This window comes from Taudactylus pleione, unplaced genomic scaffold (assembly GCF_031769625.1).
Source record: "Taudactylus pleione unplaced genomic scaffold, aTauple2 ptg000053l, whole genome shotgun sequence".
NCBI lineage: Eukaryota > Metazoa > Chordata > Amphibia > Anura > Myobatrachidae > Taudactylus > Taudactylus pleione.
The window spans coordinates 30,823,969-30,845,000 of NW_028284455.1; positions in this window are offsets into that span (position 1 = coordinate 30,823,969).

The window sequence follows — 21,032 nt, forward strand, 5'->3', positions numbered from 1 at the left end:
GACGGCACTGGTTCACAGATCTACGGTCTCTCTCTATAGACACTCCATTGCCTCTGCCATTGAGACCGGATCTGTTGCTACAGGGTCCCTGCTGGTACCCGGATCTTCATCAGCTATCTTTGACGGCATGGCTCTTGAGGCCTCCGTCTTGAGGGAAAAGGGGTTTTCCGAGTCTGTTATACGGACGATGCTGAAGGCACGGAAACCATCCTCAGCCCGTATATATTATAGGGTTTGGCATACTTTCTTTCAGTGGTGTGAACTGAAAGGGTATGATCCACATAAATTCCTGATATCCAGAGTGCTGGATTTTCTTCAAAGTGGTCTGGAAAAAGGGCTACGCCTGGCCTCTTTAAGGGTACAGGTGTCAGCTTTTTCAGTCTGGTTCCAACATAAAATTGCTCTGAGACTGGATATAAACACCTTTTTTCAGGGGGTGTTGAGGATTCAGCCTCCCTTCATTTCCCCGGTTGTTCCGTGGGACTTGATTCTAGTTCTGAAGGTTTTACAGGCTCCTCCGTTCGAGCCTTTAAATTCAATAGACATCAAGTGGCTAACAGCAAAGACGGTATTCCTCCTTGCTATGGCATCTGCACGTAGAGTGTCGGATTTAGCTGCGCTTTCCTTCCGGGAGCCGTTCTTGATATTTCATAAAGATAGAGCAGTACTACGTACTAGGGAGGGTTACCTTCCGAAAGTGGTGTCTAAATTTCATATTAATGTAGAAATAGTAGTTCCAGCATTTCAGGGCACAAGTCTCTCACAAGGTGAGTCTTCCCTGGATGTGGTCCGTGCGTTGAGAATTTATGTTAAACGCACGAGCAAATGGAGGAAGTCCGATTCACTTTTTGTGCTTTATGGTTGTCATAAGCGTGGCTGGCCAGCCAATAAACAGACACTGGCCAGGTGGATTCGCATGGCAATTTCATTGGCTTATACACAGGCTGGTATGCGTGTGCCGGATTCAGTGACGGCACATTCTACCAGGGCGGTAGGTCCATCATGGGCGACCCGCTGGGGTGCTTCTGCTGAGCAATTATGTAAAGCAGCCACATGGTCTTCCATCCATACCTTTGTCAAATTTTATGCCTTTGACACTTTTGCCTCTCAGGATGCCTCCTTCGGGCATAGGATTCTCCTCTCTTCCGAGAGTCAGGAGCGTCCCCGCAAAGGAGTGCTTTGGGATATCGCCAACATAATGGCTGTGGACCCCATGGACCCCAAAGAAGAAAATAAGAGTTATGGTATAACATTCCTTTGTTAACTCTTTTTCTTTGAGGTCCATGGGGTCCACACGACACCCACCCAGACGCACCTGTAGTTCTGGGGGAGGTTTTCTGTAGTTTCTTCTCTTGAGAGTCTGGACTCATAAGTATGGGTCTTTTCTTTCTTACCCTTTGTTTGTCTCTGCCTGCTTGAGCTTGGTAACAAACTGGCTACCTGAGGCAGGAGGTGGGGTATATGAGGAGGAAACTCGGTGCATCCTGGGAGCAGAGAGCTCATTTGTATTAACTGTTTGGTGACCGGGATTCATACCCCAACGTAATGGCTGTGGACCCCATGGACCTCGAAGAAAAAGAGTTAACAAAGGTATGTTATACCATAACTCTTATTTTTCTTACCTATATGATTTCTCTGCAACGAGGGAACCTCTGAAGAAATTGATCCTCCCTGGACAGGCAGCGTCTTGAGACGGTATTCACTATTCATGCAGGAGATCACCGCCACCCTCCTTGGCATCTGCTGTCATCTGCCTCTTCTGGCCCCACAATGCCCCTGCTCTAACCAGCTCATGCAGAGGATAAATATCACATAACATCCCTGAGGATTTCGCGGGACAGGCCGTTTTCGCTTTGCCTGTCCCAGCACCAAAATAATTTTAAATATTATGCGATATTTATGTTTGGAGAAATGTAAGTTTATTAAATATCCTCCTAAGATTGGTGGTATAACCCTACATGAGTGCATTAGTGGTGTGGGCCCCTTGGAGGTTGAGGACCGTAGGATGCAGCCTACTAAATGAGGTTTATTTATCAGGCTGTGAAAAACTTAGTGAAGCGGACCAGTGGAGAAGTTGCCCATGGCAACCAATCGGCTCCTACCTATTTTATAGATTGTACTTAATAAATGTTACTTCAAAGCTGATTGGTTGCCATGGGCAACTTCTCCACTGATCCACTTTACTAGTTTTTCACTGCTTGATAAATAAACCTGTGACAGTCTACTCTTAAATCCAGCCCTGCTACTAGCATTGTATACACTGTTACAATCTGTATTACTTCCTACAGTATAACTCAAACCTCGTCTTCAGAGGGAACAAGTGGTTCTACTTTCATGTCACAGCAGCAAAACTGGATACAAAATACTAGTCTCCTATACAAATATGTCGAATGCCATTTTGTGTCAGTACTTAGAAAGTTTTAACACAATTTATATATAAATGGCTCAATTACTTTAAGTAGCACTTTGAAATTATCTTAAAACTTTACAAAACATTTAGCAATAAAGGTCATGACCTCTTACACAATGCATTCCAAATCAGAGAAATCACTTGTATGGTTATGTCATCCCTGTACTTAACATACACATAGTATATATAAAACTAGGATTGCCATTTCATCCCTTTATTTCGTGATTCTGTGACTGGCTGACTTCAAGTCTCAATTTTAATCTATCACAGAAGAACCTGTGTAATGCTGGGTACACACTTAACGATGAGTAGCCAGCCGATGTGTCGCGCAGCGGGTCCCGACGCGGGTGCCGGCATCGGCAAGTGCATACACACTTGCCGATGCCAGGAGCGATGGCCCCACTGACGATATCGCCCGTCGGATCTGCATGCAGGTCCGACGGGTAACGATACTGACGACGCATGGGAGCTCACATCGTCAGCGACATAGCGGGTACACACTGCCCGATGTGGACGTTATGATTGTGTACCCGGCTTAATTCACATGTGTCACAAATAAAAAGGTTGATATGGCAAGCCTACGTATAACAATTATTTAATGACTTTAATATCAGAGGCAAGTTAATAGAGATGTGCGGGTTCGGTTTTACTCAGATTTACTCGGTTCTTTTCGCCAAAGTTATCGCAAGGTCGGATTAGTTCTGATTTATTTAATTGGCTATCCAAAACACGCGATAGCCAATTAAATGCCGTTTTTGAGATCCGAACATATCCAAGTAAATCCGAGTAAAACCGAACCCGCACATCTCTATTAATAATAATAAATAACATTTTAATTTCACAGACAAGATAATACTATAGTTAATAAATATTAAAATTAATTTATGAAGTCATTCATTAATGTATTTGGCCCCAAACAAAATAAAACTATTGGACGCTTAATATTTATTAACTAATTATTTTTTATCATTTTTTATCTATATTTATTGTTTGGATCCCTTAATTAAGTATGAGTTAGTGACATCTTAATATATATGTTTAATGTGCTTCTTTATTATGTTTTGGCAGTTTGAGCTGTCTCGCCGACCAGAGCCATTTTGTGGCGATTATGATGTTTCAATCCCTGCACACCGCTGTTGGTTTGCATTATAAGCCTCCAAACTGCTAGATAGTTAATACAGCGGCTTGGAGTACAAAGCCTCTGATGTTTTGCAGCCTTTTTGCACTTGCCGTTATTACTACAATTCACTAAATTCACCCCCTTGGGCGCATACTCAGATACATTTGGGAAGAGTGTATCTTTTGTGGTGTACAGATAATGACGACACGAGAAGCACTATCTAGTCACTTCTGATTGGCTGTTGACCCCTCTAGCGGATAGTACATAATTCATTGGCAGTCCGACTATATTATGTCAGGTATTGGTGGTTTATTGCCATTTCTTATGGACCAGTTGGACTACTGCATCAAAGAAGATTCTTATAGGATTTATGAAGTTGTGAATGATGGATAGGGGAGAGTCATATTTTATTAAATTTTTTATACTGTATGAAAATGTGAAAGTTACATTAATTAATAATATGAGCTGTCAACAGTATTCTCTCTTGTATATATGGCACTTCATTATGTTATATGTACAAGATAAGGTAATGCAACTTTCACACTTATAACTAATACTCTAAAACGTCATCTCTATGCTAAGAATATGCATTTGTATACCAGCCAAACAAAATCTGTGTTTTCACTTGAACAGGGGGGAGTCTTTTGCACAGCGTCAGTGCCTTTGCTATATCCTGTGTGGAGCCATCTTTCTGAATACATGACCGAAAACATGGTGCCATCAAATGAATATAGAGGGACGGGGGAGCAGCAATGTTAAATTGGTCAGTCCTGGGTGCAAAGTGTGCGTCATGGTATCCCCTGATAAAAATATTGGGACTGTCCCGCTGAAATTGGGACAGTAGGGAGGTATGCTGTATGTGTAGTTGTACCTATAGAAAAGATGTTAACATGAACACAGGTGAGCATTTTGTTGTTACTGTGCTGTGGCAGAGATCAATACCCTGATACAGCAGAATTTATTTTCCAGTGTTATGTGTATTTAATTATAGCACACATCAGAAACTGTTCATTCCAGAATCTGTACTGTTTCTGTATTCTTACATGATGCACGTGGTAGATTTGGTTCACGATTCATATTATTTATTCTACTACTGCCGATTTAACCTCACAGCAGGGAAGCTGGCAAACTGGTTTTGTATTTTTGGACCTTCGTATTGAATGTACTATGTGAGTGGTATCAGGGAGGAGATACCGTAATAGGCATACATTTGCTGAGGGCTCATGTGTCTGTGCTACACACATTAGCTAAGAATAGCATGTGACGTTGCTAACCAGAACATCTGAGAATAGTCTTTACATACAGTAAGGCTTATGCAGGATTTTGTGCCAAAAAGAGCTTGTCCTGGAATCTGTCCTGCAGGTTCACATGAACAGAAATCCTATAAGATAGGCAACGATAGAGCAGTAATGCAACCTGAAAATGAAATGATATTTTCAGCTCCAGCAACCAAGCGCTATATAAAGTTGATAATTATTTTTACATATATTGATTTTTTCGCGACCACCTGCCCCTGTGTCAGACTAGGGCATGAAGTACTAGGGGCCCAATGAAGGGCGGTGGCAGAAGGGATGCGGTTGATCGTGGGGATTCCATCAGTCAGAAAGCCGTCGCTGGTATCCCGACACTTATCTGAATACCGGCGCCGGAATCCCGAAGGTAACCAACGGGGTTAGAGGGAGGGTTAGGGTAAGGAGTTAGGCACTAGGGGGTAGGTTAGGGTTAGGCTGCTGGGGAGGGGGGTTAGGTTTAGGCTGCGGGGAGGGGGGTTAGGTTTAGGCTGCGGGGAGGGACGGTTAGGTTTAGGCACATGGCGGGGAGGTTAAGTTTAGGCTGCAGGAAGGGAGGGTTAGGGTAGGGTTAGTGGTTAGGTTAGGTGTACTTACCTGGGGGCGTCGACATTCTAACCTGGTCGGGATGCCGGTGTCAGGATTCTGACCGCTGGGATCCTGAGCGCGGCATCCCCTACCCATCCCGTAGCGGAAAGCTGGGTTGTGTGGCCAGCCACCAGAAGCCCTAGGCACAGGGGTGTCTTAAGAGAGGAAGGGGCCTGTGTGCATTTCCCAGCCTGGCTCCCCTCTCTCTCCCTGGCGGCTGGCAGCTGACTGATGCGGCTGGCCGGCCGCCACAGCATCAGTAGACTCTGGGCACTGGGGTGTGCCCAGAGTCTACTGCGCATGTGCAGATCGCCGGGGAAATGGTGCGGCTGCCATTTTCGTGGCATTTTCCTCACTGCGCATGCGCAAAACATGAGGTCTAATGGTATGTGGGGGTCTAATTTGCATCTAAGGGGAAAGTGGTGTGGTCTGATAGTAGATACGTCCTATCTCTGACATGTATGGAAATGAATCTTACAAGACAAGCATCATGAGAGAGGTCGATTCAACAGTGGTGCAGCCAGGGTTTAAAGTGAGGAGGAGCAAAGGTGAAAAAAACTCTCCTCCTCCAGGATAAAAGACTCAGGAGGACTGCCAAATAAAACTGAGATAAACAGATGTATAACCCACACAGAGTTGCTTTTACTCATATGTTAAATAACAGTGCTTTCACACAGAGGTCGTCCCAACCTAGAAGAAAATTTAGTCACTCCGCAACCTGTGCTCTGACTAGGGATGGAAATCGGAAGCCTGCCATCGAATGGTGGCTGGGCTTCCGCCATCAAAACTTTTCATGCCATGGTATATACCATACCAGTTGATGAAAAAAACATTATGATGGTTTCAACATGTGAAAAAAAAACATGTTTGCACATGCGCAATGGTGAACCGAGACTTGTCTTGATGTTAAACAACTGAATTCAGTTGTATTTTAACATTGGATATCCATCGCTTCCACACCATTTGATGGCATCTGCCATCGGAATGCCGACATTGTACGGTGAAAACACTACCATCAGAAGAAAAACGTTGAGTACTGATGTCCATCCCTATCTCTGACTGTTAAGGTATGGACGTTAAGTATCATCAGAGAATGGAATTGGCCACCTGCCCCAATATTAAAATTATGGAAAGATTTAAAAAGAGGGGTGGCTCGTCCCTCCCCATCCATCTCACCAACTCTGACTCATTTCTCCCCTGTATCTGGAGATTAAGTCACGGCGGAATCAGTATGTATTACCGCTGGCCGGTGGTTTAAATCCCTACCCGGCAGGGGTGAAGATCCTGACAGTGGATTTCGGTAAGTAACCCTATCCCTGCTCCCCTCCCTAACCCTCCTTTAGGGGTGCTTAACCCTAACCTCCCCGCCTAGTGCCTAGCCCTTACCCCCCTCTAAGTGTCTAAACCTAACCCCCCCATCCACGCAGCCTAAACCTAAGTCTCCCGGGGGGGTGCCTAACCCTAACCTCCCCCCGGGGGGTGCCTAACCCTAATCCCCCCTTTCCCTAGTGTAACCCTTCAGGGGGGGTGCCTAACCCTATGTCCACCCAGGAGAACTGAAACCTAACCCTCCCCCCCCACGGCTGTCCAGCCCGGCTTACCTTCGTTCGGTATGCCGGGCGTCGGGCTCCGGCGTAGATCTAATGACAGGTGTAGGGATTTCGATGCCTGTCATTAGTACCTTGCAGGGATTTGACAGTCGGAAAGCCGGCGGTCTGCATTTCGACCCAGGAACTTGCAGCCCTCACACGTCTCAGTCCTCACTCAGTACTGTATCTCACAATGAGACATATATGACACAAACTAGGAGGGGTGAGCACTGGACTGTGATTCTGCTATGGGACATAAAATCACAGATCATAGCAGAATCACTATCACAATTGCATATTGAGCCTTATTATGAGGGCTAATTTTAGTGTAAATAAGGAATAGTAAAGAACTTTATTATGCGGTATATAGTCAATATACCCCTTAATAAAGCTTTTTATTCTTCCTTAGTTGCTGTGAAATTACCCCTCATATTAGGGCCCTCTATGTCCCATAATAAATATCTTAGTATGTATTTTGTTTTAATTGTGTAGAAATTATCCCTCCAATAGCGCTTTATATCCTTCCATAATAATGTAGGTCTCCATGGGGGAGATGTACTGAGCTCTGGAAAGTGATAGATTGGCGAGTCAGTAGGGGGGTTCCTGCGTACCAAGAAACCCCTCCTGACAGACACACGATTGCAGGCACTGTTATCAAGCCCCACCTGCTCGCAGAAAAATGTCGCAATTTGCGTGTCAATGGGGAGGGGGTGGAGCCAATATGATGCAAATCCATTCGAATCGTATCATTCTAATTACATGGTCCCATCCCCAGCTACTGGAAGGTAAGAGTGTGTGTATAATGTATATGTGTGTGTAATGAATCAGTAAGCCTCTCTAAGTGGATCAATGTTTCATGAATTTACTTCATTTCGTCATATCCTGGCGAAATGAAGTAAATTCATGAAACATTGATCCACTTAGAGAGGCTTATTTTGCATCATTTACAAGTCACTACGAGTGCCGCTACCCACAGATTTGTTGTATTATTTCCCGGCTCGGCCAGGATCATGGAGGGCACCGGCTCATTAATCATGGAGTTTGGGAGTGCCAGCATCTCCGCTATTTATTTATATATATATATATATATAGACACAGTTGGTCCGACTCTCCCAGGTATAAGATAACTTGACCAGGTGCCCGCAAATATAACAGTAGATATTTAACATCCAATGGCAGCACTCCGGATACTGGAAACAGATTTCTTTAATAAGTCATTACAGGAAACAGCAACGTTTCAGTGCCACTTAATCTGCACTGTCCTCAGGCCTCGGTATATCAGCGGCTGGGATTCCATCCGCCAGTATTTTAACTACATCCCCTGCTAGGTGTGTACCCAGCTTTATAATGTTCCAAAGTTTCTGTTGATTAATCCTCACTTTACATCAGGTTTTTTTTTATGTTTAAACATTGATTTTGTTGAATGTACCAACAAATCTAAAGGTTTAATTTTGTTTACTGTTTACATTTTTATTCCAGTGAATGGGTGGGTAGGGGCCCCAGTACATTGCTTTGCCCAGGGCCTGCAATGCTCTGAAGATGGCCCTGCCCCCACTCTTTATTTTATATATATTTTATAATTTTGTGCCCCAAGATCACCCAGACAAACAAACAAAATACAGAGAGTCCTATCTCTGCAGATGTCTTACATTAGAAGGTAGACAAATGTGTGTGAAATTATGTGAAATGTGGCCATTGATTGACTAACCTAGGTAACAATTATACTCTCAGTGTAGTAGAGACCGTGATTATTTAATGTTGGAAAGAGAATTTTGAAGCAGATAATCCTTCTGTAGGCTAGTTAATAATTCCATGTTATGTAATCCCCAAGATAGTGAATTCTCAGGAAATGATAAATATTTTATACAATTAATAATATGATACATTCATTTTGGATGTTCTAATAACTTATTTAGAGGCTCTTACTTGTACTATATGGATAGCATGCATAAATAAGGAGAAAAAACAAACCTTGGCCTTTCATACACCTGTAGAATTATTTATTTATCTTTGCGGCAAACTTAGCACTAGATGACTATAGGAAGCTATCTTCATGTGGAGCAGTTCTTATGCAAAATGAGCACAAAAAAAAATCACAGACAATTTCTCACTTGTCTTTTATTCATGAAGAATTATACAGATTAAATCTATCGATCGATCAATCTATCTATCCATCAGTGGCGTAACTATGGTGAACAGGACAAGGTCAGCGTACCCTATCGTCCGCCACAGACTTGCCATTGTGCCGCCGAGCACCATGGGCCTTGCACCTCACACCTTGCTGCCGAGCATGTGACGCCAGCATAACGTGACATCACGTTCCCTGTCCTGCCAAGAAGAAGAGTACTGGCGCCTGCCTGTCCTCACCGTCTGAGGCTTATCCAGACAGAAGGCAGAGGTGAGGATGGCAGGCAGTTAACGGGGGAGGGGGGGACACAGAGAGACACAGAATGAGGGGGGGTCACAGAGAGAAACACAATGAAGGGTGTAGGCTGTTTGGCACAGAGTTAAGGGGGAGGCTGAGAGACACAGAGTGATGGGGGATGGTGAGAGATGCAGGCGGAACGTGATGGTGTGACAGAGAGACACATTATGGTGTGCTTAGAGATGATGCAAAGGGGAGATGATGGTGTGCTGAGAGATGCAGGGGGGAGATGATGGTGTGCTGAGAGACACATAGGGGAGATGATGGTGTGACAGATGCAGAGGGAAGATGATGGTGTGGCAGAGAGACGCAGAGGGGAGATGATGGTGTGACAGAGAGATGCAGAGGGGAGATGATGGTGTGGCTAAAAGACACAGAGGGGAGATGATGGTGCGGCTGAGAGAGGCAGAGGGGAGATGATGGTATAGCAGAGAGACGCAGAGGGGATGTGATGGTGTGACAGAGAGATGCACAGGGGAGGTGATGGTGTGACAGAGAGATGCACAGGGGAGATGATGGTGTGACAGAGAGATGCAGAGGGAAGATGATGGTGTGGCTGAGAGAATGCAAGGGGGAGATGATGTGTGGCAGAGAGACACAGGTGGGAGATGATGGTGTTGGCCAGAGCTCTCTAGTCTATCACGGTCAGGCTGGGAGATGCTCTACTGCTGCCTCTATAGTGTATTCGGAGGAGCCACGACTTCTCTAGCAGTCCGCTTGAGAACAGGAGGGCAGTCGCTGGATGTGGGCAAGCCTTGGACTAACCTCAGTGAAGCAGGAACTGCATTTGACTGCAGAGGGTGGATAAAGAATGTAACAATGATCTGAGAATATGTGTGTCTCTGCTGGGAAAACATCTAGTACCCCCAGGGTGAGCAAGAACTGAAGCCCTCCACCATTGTCCCATGTTACATGTAGTGTGGTCAGCCATAACTAGACTTTTTGGTGCCCTGTGTCATAGGGCAGGGGCATGACAAATCTGATTTGTTCCATACACTGATGATGGGGTACCAATCGCTTTGTACCAGTGTTATCCAGGTGTCGGTGCCAAATACAGTGTGAGTCCAATGGCTGCAGTGATGATACACAATATTTATGCAGTATAACTCACCAGCTCTAGATGTAGAAGAGCGCTGGTAAAGTTGTAACTGCAGTAGGATTTGTCCAATAGTTATGCTTGTAGTGTATATGCAGCAAATATCAGTGGCGGGTTCGAGTCTCGGGTATGACAGTATATTAAAATGTGTGCGTTAAATAAAGGAGCATGCCACACACACCACCGGGCATCCCCACATCCCTTTCTGCAACAGAAACTACTAGACAGCCCTGCATCCCTGTGTGCACAGAGTGGAGAGACAATCAGCAATAATACCTCCCTCTTTTCATTTCTGGCAGGGGTGAAGCTTAAATAGGGGCATGGCTTAAGCCCTGTACTGCTAGTACTTTTAGGGGCCCTACAATCCAGATAGGGCTGCCGTAGTAGCAGGGGAGTGGCTTCCCATGAGAAGCACTTCCTCTGTAATTGCAGTCCGGTCTGGCTGTGATCACCAGGGAGTGCCTCTAATGCAATGTCGAAAACACATAGATGGGTGAACTTATCATGGATCCTATGTGTTTTCGCCCTGAAAAACCTATTTGTTCGGCCAAATAAATAGGATACCGGGATAAATAAACGGGCAAAAAATGGGGATTATCATTAATTGGTTATCCCCCATAAACTGTTGTGTGCAACATATATGAAATGGGAAGAAAGGCTAACAATGCTACTTATATTACATTAGACTCCACCACATGCCTTTCATATGCTATCAGACCCCTCCAGATACACGTATATTCCTTCAGATCCCTCCAGATGCCCTTCATATGCCATCAGACTTCTCCACATGCCCCTCATTGTCATGTTACTGGTTTTGTAGATTCAGATCAGGACCCCCATGGGTTAGTTTTGTATGTAAGAGAGTAGTGGAAGCTTGAGGCCTTCTACTCATCAGGCCACTACTAGAAGGATATGTAGTGCTTGTGAATAAATAGATCTAATATAGGGGTCTATGTACCATGCCTTGGGGATAGATAAAGTGGTGTCTATATTTCATACACCTCCCTGCCCGGGCCCCGCTCCAGTCTCCTGTGTTTAGGGGAGAAGATCAGAAGATAGAGAGAGAATGAGCCAGAGACGGACACCTTGGAGCCTAGGTACCTGCGGGGCATTGCTTGTCCTGTCACCTTGGATGGTAATGGGTAACCAAGGGATAGCATGGTTCACCTGACCTCTCCCATGTGTGTTACTCTGTAACCTTTACATCATGTCTCTCCTCAGTATCATGCACTGAAAAGGCTGTGTGCACCGCACTTTCCCACCCCTTATATGTACACCCCCTCCTCATTCAGCATTAGGGGCCTATTCATCAACACTTTATTATCGTTTAGGAGATCTTTTTTTCTTAATTAATTTTTTCTTGTATTCATTAACAGACTTAATGCAGGGGATGTCACTGATATCTCCTGGTGAAATCTGTCTGTGTTAATTTTCACACTCCCCATACTTTAGCATGGGGATATGGAAAATAGGCCTTTCCTCAAATTCCAAAAATTCTGTATTTTCGGAATTTGATGGTGTTACTGTATACCATTCTCAGATGGTGTACAGCCCCCAGTAGTGTACACAAGCTACCGTCTAAATGGAAGCTTGTGCAGGAAATGGACATACTTAGCTGCTTTCTGTGTGAGTAGGTCCTTCTCTGATGCTCCCTCCTCCGGCTCCTTCCGTCGCTCTGTCTTCCGGCTGGACTGTGTGTTCTCCCCGCCACTGCATGCTGCTGCTACTGGGAAGCGTCTCCCCTCTGTGTACCGGTGGCACTTGTAAGAGCTTCTTCAATTAACTGTTTATTTGCTATAAACAGTTAAATAAATTTACACGTGCCATCGGGGAACACACAGAGGGGAGACGCTTCCCGGCAGCAGCAGCAGCAATGCGGCAGGGTGAAAATAGGAAAGTATTTTAAAAAAAGAGTATAAGAAGCCCCCTCTGCCCCCAGCTCCTGCCTGCAGCCTGCCCCCAGGTGCCCAGCTCCTGCCCCCAGGTGCCCAGCTCCAAACTGCACCTGTGACATGGAGCCGCAGCCGGTGCAGAAAAAGCATCTCCCCGCCGGCACGTGTGAGTTCAATACCCCCTGCCTCATGTATATAGCAGCTGGGTAGACCGGGCGGGGGTCAGGGGTCCGCGGCTGCTACATTCCGGAGGACAGAAGATCGGGGGAAGGTTTGCGGCTGCAACAGTGGATGGAGCAGGCAGCGCAGGGGAGCCAGACACGCCGCTGGGGGACAGATCCATGCACAGCACTGACAGTGCAGTGCAGAGGTGGGTGAGGTAGCGGGGAGATGGAGGACGGAAGGGGATGTAGGTAGAGAATAGTATATATTTTTCAAAAAGCTGTCATTGCAAAAATGACAGCTTTTCGGAATAGATACTTATGGAGAGGAGGGATGATGAATTCCTCCGGTAATTAGGTAGAACTCCATGTGAGTTCTAAACCTAATTATCTCCAGAGGTTTTAAGTAATAATGAATAGGCCCCTGAGAGAGCTGCAGTACAATCCGACAGCAGTACAATCCGACAAGTTATTCCTGTGTGCAGCCAGCTCCCAGCCTAGGGCAAAGGGCCCATAGCTCCTGCACAAGCCAGACACAGAGGGCCCTATATGCAGGTAGCTGGTGATTGAGACAGTATGCACTTGAATCCAGGTCACTGGAGGCTGAGTAAGATGTAGATGCACTTTGTAGGCGTAAGACACTGGAGGCTGATGCAGATACTGGGACAAAGCTGGAAGACACAGCAGCCAGGAGACTTTTCCCAGGGAGAAGAGAGATGTACTGGCAATGAGCTGGAAACATGAAATGGTTTAAGTAGGGCTCTCCCCGTGCCTACTGGCCCAGCAGGTAATATGAGCACAGCTGCTGGAGTCCAAATGGTAGATGTAGTGATGTGTAAAAATTCAAGATGACCGGTTCCATACTTTACCACTACTGATAGGAGCAGTAGTGCCAGCGCAGATCTCAGGAATACCAGAAGAGACTAGGGAAGCCACAGAGAGCAGTGACGTGACACCACCGGACCCGGTAACTGGGGTTAAGACCCCAATGAGAAATTCATATGCCATTAGACCCTTCAAGATGCCATTTATATGCCATCAGACCCCTGCACATGCTCCTCATATGACATCAGACTCCTCTACATACATTTTGTGCTCAATAAAAGCCCAAGTAGTTTAAAGAACAATCTAAATTATACACTTTTATGCAAACAGCAAAATATTTACATATTTTATGGGCATTATACAAAAAGGATCCCCCAATACTGGAATATTACAGGCATTAAACACTTCTAGAATAGTGTATCCCAAACTCATTCCTCAGAGAGCACTAACAGTGCATGGTTTCCATGTTTCCTAGTTGGTGCACATGTGTATTCATTACTGGCTGACACCTTTTAAAAGATCCACAGGTGGAGCACTGTAGTCTATCCGATACACAACTTTGAAATGGACAGAAAAATCCAGCACAGAAGCAGTATCAGCCCAGTAATAATATGTAAACCAGCTTAGGGATGACTTCTACTGTCCTGAAACATTTGCAATATAAACTTGTAGCATACATAATCATATGCAGTCTATATTTTAAGCATAACTTAGTATAGTATTTTAACTATAGCGTACAGGAGTTCAGGAAACAATCCCGGCATGCCGTGCAGGAGTGAGGAACGAAATGGTAGCACATTGCTGTAATATTTATAATTTTTATCCACTTTTATGCCAATGCTTTACTGAATTTAGACTGTGTCACTGAGTATGTGGGAAAAATGCTATTTGTTTTGTTCGCCCTCAGTGTACAGCTTTTACAAATAAGCTTAAATAATAGGCTACAGTATTAAACATCTGATTTTTTTCATTTAGGGGCCCATTTGTCAATAAATATTTGCAGCTTATTCCCAGAAAACACCCATTTAAATGGGTAACCGCAAATATTTAGTATCTCCCGAATGTATGACGGAGGGACTGCAGCAGATATCCCCAATACCTGCTGTGAACCCTCCATTCCCACCGGCAGCCGTGGATGCTGCCATATTTACTAAACTCTGGAATGCGGTTATTGTATTCTGAAGGTAGCTGTAGGCCGCTGTAGCCTATGAGCTACACATCGTATAATTAGCCAGGAGAGGGTTCCATAGGAACTCTCCTCTTGCAATGCCCGCGCGCACTCATGTGCTATAGACCGCGCAGTCACTTCACCCTCAGCACATAGCAGGGAAAGGCTCCTTTCGTAGCCCCAGTCCCTGCGGATGCTCAGTAATAATTGGTCTGATATGATCGCAATGCGATCATTGGCACTAATGTCGTGTTTCAAATGCGATCATTAATAACTGTGTCCCTTACTCTTATCATGAGTGTTGTGTCTGCCAAGCATATCTCACCAGATAATAAGAAGCTTACTCATCATTAGGTGAAACTCTTCTTCACCGATCTCATTTTCTGTGGCCATAGCTAAGCGCAGACAGATAGGAAAACAGGCAGACATCTCACTTGGGACCTCATTCAGACCCGGTCGCAAGCGCTGAGCGCTCGCAACCGGGTCGATGTTTGCCCACTGGGCATGCACATGCGCGAGACATGGCTAGCGACGGGCGCTCCGTTGCTCCGGGTCTCGCACCAAAGGGGGCGAGCTGTCAATGTTGATTGACAGCTCGCCCCGTTTGGAAGGCGGGCCGGGGGGGTGGCCGGCCAAACGGAGGCGTTCCCAACGGAACGCTTGCCGTTTGGGGGCGGCCCCACTGACATCACCAGTGATGTCAGTGGGGAGCTTCCTGCTCGATCAGAACAGGAAGCTCCCTGTGGCTTGCGAGTGCCGAGACCAAACCTTAGGGTCTCGTTTCAAGCCCCGATGGTCGCGATAGTCCTAACCACCGCAATCATCACCCTGGTCGGTCGCCAAGCTGTAGGTGGTAACCCACAGCTTAGCTAGCGACCAGGAGGCCGCACTTCAAGATGCAAACGGCCACCCTCATTCAGAGCGACCACTTGCATCCAACGACCGGGTCTGAATGAGACCCATGTTCCTTTACATAGAAAGTCCATCTTACTTGTACTCCCTGTCTCCTCTCAGACTCCTCCTCACAAAACAGAATCTATTGTGACATTCTCTTCACTAATACCCACACATGGCTCTGCCCCCTAAGAGGTCTGTGTGTTTGTCTCCTGGCAGCATGGGCTGTCAGAAGCTGTGGTTTTGAATTGTCTCGGCAACAGTATTACAGTACCACTAGTGCAGGGCAGTGGGCAGTAAGTGCATCAAACAGGCCGAACGAAACCCAACTGCCATGCTGTAAACTACCAGCCTGCTATGAGCCAATCTGAATCTATTTGGAGTAGGGGCCGGTGTCATGTCAGGTGTTGTGCGCGGTGAGTGACTTTTGTCGGGAGAGGTCCCCCTGAGATCCAGCTCTGCTTTTGCCCTGCCCTCAGACAATAGAGTACAGGGCATAAAGTTGTACACAGGCGCCTGCCAATAGACGTTGCTGCATGCGCTGCTGCATCCACTTCTGAATGAGGCTCAGAGCCCCTTTAGTACACGCAGTAATGCCAATTGGTGCATCCTGAGATGCCACCATCGGCTGCACCATCAAAACTTGCACTAGCCCTAAGACAGGTGCACTTTCTCCATCTGACCATGGCATCCTATGACTGCGTCTGGGCGCCTGGGGGTCACTTTCACTTACGTCTGCTACACTCCCATAACATGCCCACTGAATGGACCATTTTGCGTGTGCTAGTAGCCACCTCCCAGTCCTGCCCAGTAACGCCCATCACATTTCCACAATATTTATGGTTCCGTCCATCTCGATCGCAACAACGTCGTTTTACGCAATTGCAAAGAATTGCTCAACTACGTCCTCTATATACAATCCCACTGGAGAAGCTAACACAGTACATGGCTTCAAGGACAACTAAAACATAATGGGGCTGATTCTGAGGTGGATGCAGATGCGCCCCCGGCTGCATCTTTTGCTGCAGCCTCATCTGCATCTTTATGCTAATGCTGTGGCTGATTCTGATCATACTGAGACGCCCACTTCCAGCAAACACAACATCAAAAAACTTCCACCGTCCCGTGCCAGTATTCTTTATCAAAATATAACTTTTATTCAATTGTTGTATTCAAAGCTAATTAGACAAGCACTTAGAGCCGGACGCAGCGGCAGTGTCAGACATCTGTTGTCTGAGCATGCGTCTGCGTCACACCACACATGCATCCGATTTTGTTAGTACAGAGTCGCAGAACAAATTTAGACGGACACTAGCAGAAATGTAAGGAGCGTTTCGGAGACCTACCATAGAGCTGGTGCAAGCTTTGACGATGCGTCCGATTTTGTTAGTACAGAGTCGCAGAACAAATTTACATGGACGGTAGCAGAAATATAAAGGGGTGTTCCGGGGACGGGGACTGAGAGGTAATGGGCTAAAAAGACACACAGAGATGTTGCATCTTGTGGGAATGTTACAGGCATGTCGCTAATATGCTACAGAAGTGCTCAGCCGTTAGCATAAGCCATACACAGATCTACCAAGCTTTGATGGTGCGATCGATGATGCGTCTAAAGATGAACCCGACGATAATGCAGCATCTGTAGACACTCTCAGTCCTTGCACATTCGGATATACTGATGAACACCAGGGAAGGGCTTTGTAGCGGTATTAGCATAAAGCTGGAGATGCATCTGCGGCAAAAGACACAAGGACGGTCACGACTGCGTCCGGCTCAGTAGTAGACCCCTAGTGATGTATACAGTATTGCATGAAATGACATAAAGTTGTGTTTTTATACTTTGCTTTCAATACAATTGGATAAAAGTTATATTTTAAACAAAAATCATCACTGCCACACGTATGGCCCCATTAGAGATACTGGACCTCATTCAGAGTCGGTCGTAAGCGGCCGCTCGGTCGTACGCATCCGATGTTTCCAAACCACGCATGCGTACGGTTAGTTGTGCGCATGTGCGTACGAGACCTTGCGATCCAAAATGCTGTAGATCGTACAGCTTACGAGCAGGAAGTGGCTTCCGAGAGTTGATTGACATGAAAGGCCGTTTGTGGGCGTTAACGGGGGGTGGTGGTCTAAAAACGCAGGCGTTCCTCACCGTTTTCAGGGCGTTTTAGGGGCGTACATAAATTTCCTGCTATGTCTGACATAGAAGGCCGGAAGTAGTAAAACGTCACTCTGCGAGCAGGTTAGAGGCCTGGCTGATCGTACAGCTTGAGGTTGGGTATGTGCTCTCTCAAGCCCCAGAGTACAATCGATACTATCGAATGTGACTGATGTTATGTTTGATGTTTCTATTTTGTGCCACACAATGCAAGCAGCTAATAATCGTTTGTTGTTGCTAATAACACTGCTAATTGGCTTGTAATTGATTCAGTTGCGCTAGCATTAGCGAATAATAAGTATATTTCATGGAGATGGCTTATTCTCTTGGTTTTTTGTTAATTTTTGGTGTAATTTGCACACAACACAAGCGGCCGCAACCATCAGAAGAAAATTAACGTACAGCGACTGACAACGACTGACAACGATTGACTCGATCGCTAACTGCTATCACTCGCTAGCTAGAGGAGGTGCTTTATTCATGTATGGGCGTCACTTTGGTTGCGGCAGACCAGCTGTGCAATTGCTTCCTTTTTCAGTTTTGCGGTTGTTAGGCGTACGACCGAGCGGCCGCTTACGACCGACTCTGAATGAGGTCCACTATCTTTCTGTTGTCCTTTATTTAATCACTATTATTCTAGGGAGCACATCCCAGAGATCAACAATAGATAAGTTCTCCAGATATCTTTTGGTCTGGGTGGCAGTGATATAACGAAATGTAATTGTGATCTCTTGTGTGGTTTGTGTATTGTGCTCCATACAGTACATGGCTTGCGATATTTCATCACTGTTGTTTAAAAAAAATTTTAAATACATTTTTTTTGTTAAATAATACAAAAACATTGCCAAGGATCTAATGATAACTGTAAGGCTGTGTACACACGGAGCAATCAGACAACAATCAGATATCGTTGTCTGATTGTCCTGCATGTGCTGGATGTTCGATATCAAACATCCAGCACATGCACAAACCCCCGAACGTCTATAACGACCCACGGTCAATGATCACAGGTCCCTATAGTAACCAGGCTAACCTGGTCGATATCGACCAGGTTGGCCTGCATGCACAGGCGATAGTCAATATCAATATTGACCATTCGTGCCCGCGCATCCACCATCGTTTGGGGGTTGGAAGGGCCCAAAAACAGGACGATATGAACGATGATGATATCATCAATATCGTTATCATTCCTATCGTCCTGTTATATCTGAGCGTGTGTACGCACCATAATACGTGTTTGTGGGATGCCTATTTTTAACCTAGAATAGGTGGAAAAAATATTCTTTATAACAAATAAACATCTTAAGCTGGGTACACACTATACGTGTATATATATATATATATATATGTTTACCCAGCGATACAGTGGGTGACCCCTTCTCCGACGGGCCGACATATAGGGTGGCCGGTACACATTAGATGACCTGGTGCCCGACTGCCCGATATGTCAGCCCCTACCGCATCCCGCTGCATGGGGTCATCACTCACATCGTCAGGTTGAGCCGCATGTAGATGCAGCTGACGACCAAATGTGAACGCATAACAGCCGACATAGTGGGTACATACTAGACGATTTGTAGTTCTGATCCGTCGGAATCGGGTATATCGTCCGAGAAATGGTATAGTGTGTACCAGGCTTTAAATCATGCATGTAGTTTAAAGAGATCTACAGTATCTAAATGAATGACTGTCATAGCTTGGAAATTACTTTGAAGTAAATGCAGGCCATAATTTAATTTTAGTATCTGTCAACACAGAACTACAGTCATTTGTCTGCCATTAACTCTGGCATTTGAAACACATTATACCAGAAAATCATCATCTTCCAGTACTGGAAAATGTCTGGGCAGCCAGTTCCCTGAGCACCTACTGTAAAATGAGGATGCTGGTGACAACTGTCTGCCTTCTGAACCAATTATTTGTCTGTGTTAGACATTTGGCAAAGCAATGACATTTCATCTTCCTCCCTTACACCCCACACAGATGGTTTGGTTGGACTCCAGCCTAAAAGTGTTACAGGGAGGAAGTAAGTGCAGAGTAAGAATAAATTATTGGGTCTGTTGACAGCATTGAAACACGTACAGTGGAAAGCCCTGTGGTAAGTGTGTGCGTTTGTGTTGATCGCTGTAATGTGACTGTAGGACTGAGATTGGGAGCGGTGGTGATGGGGATAAAGAGCTGGCAATTTAAAAGTTGTCTCTTATGTTTTTAAGATTCTTATTTATAACTATAGCACCTGCTACTACAACTACTGAAACAATATTTGCTGGGTAGACCATATTGACATTACGGTATTTATACTTTTCTGGATTTACTACAGAATTATTGTCTGATAAAAAAAAAAAAGAGTCTGCTAGTTAGACTATTTATGTCTCCAATTTAAATGTACATTAATATTTTAAATATCTGATAGTCGTGACCCAGTATCCTAAAAGGTTATACTTGTTATGTGTTCATGTTAGTGTTAAGTACAGTATGTATTTGTATTTGCATGTAATATATACAGTCAGGTGCAGAAATATTGGGACATTGACAGAATTTTCATATTTTGGCCTCTATTCACCACCACAATGGCTTTGAAATGAAACAAACAAGATGTGCTTTAACTGCAGACTTTCAGATTTAATTTGAGGGTAATTACATCCAAATCAGGTGAACGGTGTAGGAATTACAACGGTTTCTATATGTGCCTCCCACTTTTTAAGAGGCCAAAAGTAATGGGACAAACTAAACAATCCTAAATCTAACTTTCACTTTTTAATACTTTGTTGCAAATTCTTTACAGGCAATTACAGCCTGAAGTCTGGAATGCATAGACATCACCAGATGCTGGGTTTCATCCCTGGTGATGTTCTGCCAGGCCTCTACTGGAAATGTCTTCAGTTCCTGCTTGTTCTTGGGGCATTTTCCCTTCAGTTTTGTCTTCATCAAGTGAAATGCATGCTCAATCGGATTCAGGTCAGGGGATTGACTTGGCCATTGCATAACATTCCACTTTTTAGCCTTAAAAAACTCTTTGGTTGCTTTTGCAGTATGCTTCGGGTCATTGTCCATCTGCACTGTGAAGCGCCGTCCAATGAGTTGTGAAGCATTTGACTGAATATGAGCATATAATATTGCCCGAAACACTTCAGAATTCATTCAGCTGCTTTTGTCAGCAGTCACATCATCAATAAATACAAGGGAACCAGTTCCATTGGTAGCCGTACATGCCCACATCATGACACTACCACCACCATGCTTCACTGATGAGGTGGTATGTTTTGGATCATGAGCAGTTCCTTTCCTTCTCCATACTCTTCTCTTCCCATCACTCTGGTACAAGTTGATCTTTGTCTCATCTGTCCATAGGATGTTGTTCCAGAACGGTAATGGCTTTTTTAGATGTTGTTTGGCAAACTCTAATCTGGTCTT